Source organism: Neomonachus schauinslandi, chromosome 4, assembly GCF_002201575.2.
Source record: "Neomonachus schauinslandi chromosome 4, ASM220157v2, whole genome shotgun sequence".
Taxonomy (NCBI): Eukaryota; Metazoa; Chordata; class Mammalia; order Carnivora; family Phocidae; genus Neomonachus; species Neomonachus schauinslandi.
Window position 1 is genome coordinate 143,431,938 of NC_058406.1, and position 6,281 is coordinate 143,438,218.

The following is a 6,281-nucleotide window of genomic DNA, read 5'->3' on the forward strand; positions in this document are numbered from 1 at the left end:
CAGTTGCTAAAGCCAGAAACAAAAAATTATCTTTAATTACCCTTTTTCTTACCGCCCCCCCCCAATATCCAATTCATTAACGAGTCTGGATAATTCCATCACTTAAATCTACCTTGACTCTCTCTTTGCTTACCATACCTCCTGGCCCACTCATTGTTAGCTGGACATCTGCGAATAGCCTTCCAATTTGTCTCCAGACTTTCCTTCTTGGCTCCTCTGAGTCCATTCCCCATATTCCACATTTACTTCTTGAAAGATGAGAATTTCAAATTTATAGACAAGTTGCAGGAATTGTGCAAAGACCTTTATCTTCTGAACCCAGTTTCAGACATGAGGATCCACTCATTATCCCTGAATTCTCTAGTGAGCATTTCCTCTCATGCCATCAAGATGGTTATCACCATCTAATACAAAGAACCAGTCCAAGTTTTCCACTTATCTTAATAATGTGCTTTGTAACAAATTCAATATAGGATCACACATGCATTTAGTTATCTCATCTCTTTAGATTCCTTCACCGTGGAACAGGTTTTCAGTCTTTTTTTTTTTATCATAATCTTGACAGTTTTCGGGACTACAGGCCAGTTGTGTTTACAAGGTACCTCCGTTGGGTTTGTCTGGTGTTTCCTCATGAAGAGATTCAGATCATGCATTTTTGGCAGAAATATCACAGAAGTGATTTTTTCCCCCTCATTGCATCATAGCAGATTGTATCAGTTCAGGTCTTCCAAGAAACAGATGCAAGCTGAATTAAACACGAGAGACTTACTGAGGGAAATGCCTGTGAAGAATAAAGAGGAAGAAGCAGGAGTCGGCAGAGAGGGCCTTTTGACTAAGACTTGGGACTAACACCTGAGAAAGGAGCAAAGGATGGACCTCAGTTTGCAGGTCAGTCCTGAGAAAACCTCAGCCCGACTGATGGGATGTCCCTAAGGAAATGTATCCTGTTAAGAGGAATCCCACATCATCAGGAATGGACCTTGCCCAGTGACTGGCTGGGAGCAGCCTAGGAGAGTGGACGTCAGCATTCATGGACACGCACCTAGTTCCTTTCTCTGAAGTGGTGTGGATCTGCCATAATTTGTGCAGCCATTCCCCTACAAGCTGTGTTCACTTTGTTTCCAGTTGTTTGACACTAAGAACAATGCTGCACTTAATACATCAGAAATGCCAGGGGTGGAAGTTGAAGCAGGCAGGCTGTGAATTCCTTGGAGGAAGTTTGCAGGAAACTTCTTTGTATATGGTCTTCCTGAATTCTCTCCTTCTCTGGCAGCAGGAAACATTCAGGCCACTTAGCTGCTCTCAGCCTACTGAGGCCAGGGAGAACTGACATATTTTGGTGGGGTCCATATCAAACTTCCACTGAGAAGCCCAAGAATTTCAAAGTCTCCCCAAGATCTCCGGCTTTCCAGTCTTTCCTCCCAGCAGAGAAAGCCCTGCTCTCTGGGAAACCAGAGAAAATCAGAGGCTGGCTTTCTCTGCTAATACCCTCACAGAAAGCAAACCTCATCTGTGCCCAGCAGTCTGTAGATCCTAGCAGCCAAGCGGAGGAAAGACAATCTCAGGTTCCATGTTCCCAGAATCTGTTCCAAGTCCATCTAATAATGTAATGCACTCCTTTGCAAACTACCTAGAATGTGGATTCCATGCAAAGCCGTTCTTTTGTAAATTTAAAGTATGTGATGACACAAAACCAGTCAATTAACTTAAAATTGGACGAATGAACTGAAAAAACTTAATGGAAAACCACTCAGTTCCCTGCCCTCCTTGCTGAGGTCAACTTAGTGCAAGACTGGGAGAGATAATGAGTATGAAACAGGCCATGCTTCAAAACATTTCTACTGAAAAGCGCTTTGTAACTAATAAGGACAGAATCAAAGAATTCCCTCTTAGCTGCTTCTACTATATGGTAGTCATAAATTTTATGCATCCTAGGATAAACACACTTACATTAAAACATACCACTCTAGGGATGGGGCGCCTAGGTGGTGCAGTTAAGCGTCCAACTCTTGGTTTCGGCTAAGGTCATGATCTTAGGGTCCTGGGATCAAGCCCGGCGTGGGGCTCTGTGCTCAGCTTGGAATCTGCTTGTCCCTCTTCCTCTGCTCCTGCCCCCGCTCATGTGCTCTCTCTCTCTCTATATAGCTCCATCTATCTCTATAGTGAATAAATAAAATCTTAAAAAAAAAAAAACACCCATACCACTCTAATTGTATATCTACTGTAAAAATTTTGTAATTTTCAAATTATTCTTTTTGGTTCAATGCATATTCTACTCATTCTCTTCTATTCCACTTCTCTGCATATTTTGTGATTTTTAAGCCTTTCACCCAGCAGATTGCCCTACAGAGTATTAGTCATTTTTAAGACAGTAATATCAGTTAGTAATTACTGTTTAGATAATCAACTTTGTTGAAACATGGCAAAATGATTAAATTTACCATATACACATATACTATTTTAATACCACTGTGCATTTAATGCTATCCCTAAAAATGTTCAATACTGACCTCCTAATACAGTATACTACTACTACGTTTTCCCCACAATGAGTGCTGACAAGCACTGTCAACCAAAGAGGCATGGCAGAGAGTACTGTGCAATCTTGGGTAATGAGCAGTCGCACTGCCAGACACACTTATCCAGTCAGTGCTCCACTGTACCTCTCCAGTTGAAAGCAGTCTGTAACATGGGGCATCCCCCCTTTGGCCTAGTTTATGTTCTAGCAACCAATTTTGACCAAAAATGGCCAAAAAAGATGTACATAACAGTGCGGTAACTGCTACAAACAAACAAGGACAAGTATTATTTTAGGTGCAGAGATGAAAGTGTTATGACAGCAGAGTATGCCCTCAAGGCAACAGTCATGGAAGGAGGGTAGAGATCCATAGGAAATCATTTTGGTTAAAGTCTTTCAACATTATGAAGGCATCGTAAACATTACTGCAGCCTGGGACAAATGACTAAAGATTTTTTGACAGGCAGGTGGCATTTCGTGATTTAGGGGTATTAGAAAAAAAAAAAAAAATTAAAGAGCAAGTGGCAACGTTAGACATCAGAATCATTTCTCCAGAAGGCCTCTGCTATAACCGTAACCATAACCACCCTCTTCTAGGGTCAGTCACCACCATTCCATCTTAGAAGCATGTCCTCCCTTCCTCATAAATTGCTCCCTCCCATGTCACATGTCTCTATATCCATCAAATTATAGAGGGAAAGAAAGAGAAGAAAGAAGGAAAATAAAATATCACCTTTTATTTTCTCAGGCACACAAGTGATCTGGGATATCAATTATCATGAGATTTTACTGATTCACCCTTCAAATTATCTATTTTAAATCTTCAGCTACTGTAGAAAATAGTTTGCAGCAATCACTTAGCAATTCCAAAGTACCAAGTTATAATTTAGTTGTGAAATAAATAGTTCATGTTCAATATGCAAAGTTATTAGAACTCCTGAGTTTCAAATATCCTGTGGAACAGGTGATTCCTCCCTTCTTTAAAGGCTTTTAAACTTAAAGAGATGACCTTTAAAAAAATGATATCCTAACTAGCTTATTATAACAGAAATCAGCAACGTCCCATCTAAACACCAGATAGTGTAATTTTGACCATTGTTCTGATAAGTGAGTGGCCTCGAAAACAAATTCCATCACTGAAGTCATCAACCTCGGTCAGTATCACTGTTCCTGACCTTTCTTTTTCTCTGTGAACGCCACTTGATTTTGAATAGCATGGATTTACCATGCATCTAAGGATTGACCTGGATTACCTTGGCACATACCTAGCCTCTTTCTCAAGCATTCTAAAGCTAGTCCCACAAATACTGACATAAGTAAGCCATAGCACCTTCCCCAAGAACAGTCCAAATCAGCATTGCACGTTAACACACACAGAAAGGCTGGGACATGCCGGTGGCTAGGGCACTGAGCTCAGTTACAGCAAGGACGTAAGTAAGAGTAACTCCTGAACTTAGCCTCTCAAGGAGGGAAATGGTTTATAGTCATATGTTTGACCCTATGAAAGGAAAGTCATCTTAGGTTTGCAGTTAGTTACAAAGTACATTAAACAAGAGTATAGCTGGCTCTGAACAAATCCACACACTTTTGAACACAAACTCAAAACACACGTTCTAATGACAGAGATGTGGTTCTATTATCTTCATAAACCAAAGAGTACAGATTTCAAGTTATTTCACAAATCAGATGATCAAATGAAAATGGACATGAAAGCACTTAGTAAATTATTATGTACACGTTTTTTAAAAAGATGTGCTGTTTAAAGATAATTTACATGACAAAATTTGGCGAAGAGTAAACAAATCATTAACAATAAACCAAAAAACTATGGAAAACTAAGGGAAAGGCCCAAAGAATTAAAAATAGAACATATCTTTCAATCAGATTGAGAAATTAGGTATGTTGTATACTTTTTAAAATGTTCATAAAGCAACTTTATACTGCAGTTTGAAAAATCAAAACATTTTCTTTTACAAATACACACTCTAGAACTGGAGGCATCATTTGGGCAACGTACAAGGATCCTGTTAAATTTGTTGCTGCCATAAATCTGGGATGGAGGGTTAAAGATGGAGTGAATAAGGCATGGCAATGCTTCATACAATTTATAGAGAGCACATCTAAAACCCAGTAACCAAATTCAGCTATCAAACAGCATAAATATAATGGATTGTTGTTTACTTGGGAGGCCAAAAATAAAGCAGCAAAGGAAAATTGCAGCTTTAGATTAGTATTTTAGAAATAGTAAATCCATACTACTTTAAGTAAAAAATGGATGATTTTATTATATAAAACTATGATTGGCAGAATACAGAAAAATTATTTCTCTTCTACCTTTACATACTTATTTTAAGTATGAAGCAAAATGCAACAACTGGAAGAACTCATTACAAACTACTAAAAGGTATTCATTTGGTGAAATTATTCAAGTTACAAAATGCTAAGTAAATAAATGCACTTCAAAATACATGAAGTGTAACATAAGTCTGAGAGTAGTGATCTTAAATGATTCCTTTAACAAAAACTTACCAACAAACACAAAGCACAAGAAAAATATTGTCAAGTTAGACAGAAAAGAATAAATCAAGCATATTGTTCATCGGGATTATTAAACTAAAATTATTTTAAAAAATAAAAACAAGTAATTAGGATTAAAAAAAAGAATACGAATATTCTAGAACTATATATTTTTTTCTACCAGTGAAAGAAAGAAGGATTTGGAGGCCAATTAAGTACTGTAGACCCAGGTGCCTCTTGGATCATTTGCACTGAGGTCTTGGTATGGAAATCAATAAATGAACTTCTCTGTTACCCAAAGGTGAGAAAACTTAAACATGATGAAGGAAAGGAAATCAATTATAACTGCAATAGGGGGAAAAAAACTTATGAATTAAAATCAAATGCAATGTGTCTATAGCATCAGACTAGAAAAATGTGCTCCCAAAGAATTCTTTTGCACTTTAGTAAATCAGGGCAAAGGTTTTACCCTAATGAAAAGGCAAATGGGAGGTCTCTGATAAGGTGGAATATTCATAGCCAAAAAAGAGATACCAACCAGAAAATTTGCATTCATATTTATAACCTGGGTTGTAAAAAAACTAGTCATCAAGTTCACAATTAAACCATTTTAAAAACATAAGGTGATAGATGGGTAATACATACGTCGTATGAATCATATGCCAAATTATTGTATGCTATATCCCTAAGTGCTATTAATAAATACACTCAATTCATGCTACAAGAGAAAGAATTGAGACTTAATTTCACATTTCAGAATTCCTGAGTCTTATCAGAGAAAAACAAGTACCAAAAAACAAACAAAATAAACCTACTTTATAGTAGGGCAAATAATACAAATTCGGGCATTAAGTTAACATTATAGTTTTAAAGCTGAAGACTATGGGGACATATATATGCAATTCAGTGGACTTATAAACATGATTTTAAAGCTTGGTTTTTTTTTTTAAAGGCTATTTGATGAAACAAGGCCACCTGAGTGACATCGTCAATGATGGTTAAGTCCATCATTTTAAAGGAATAGATCTTTATCTCAAAGCCTAATGATGAATATAAAAAGAAAAGGAAGTTTATTTTACTAAAACTTTTTAGTAAGACTGCAACGGGACAGCCCTTTGATGAAAGATCTAACGAGAGTAAAGCCAATGTAATGGAATTAGAACATGGGTTCTAATTTGAGCCACCGCCCATTAAATAATTTCCCTTTTGCTTTGCATATTCCACAGTGAAAATAAAAAGGTATCTT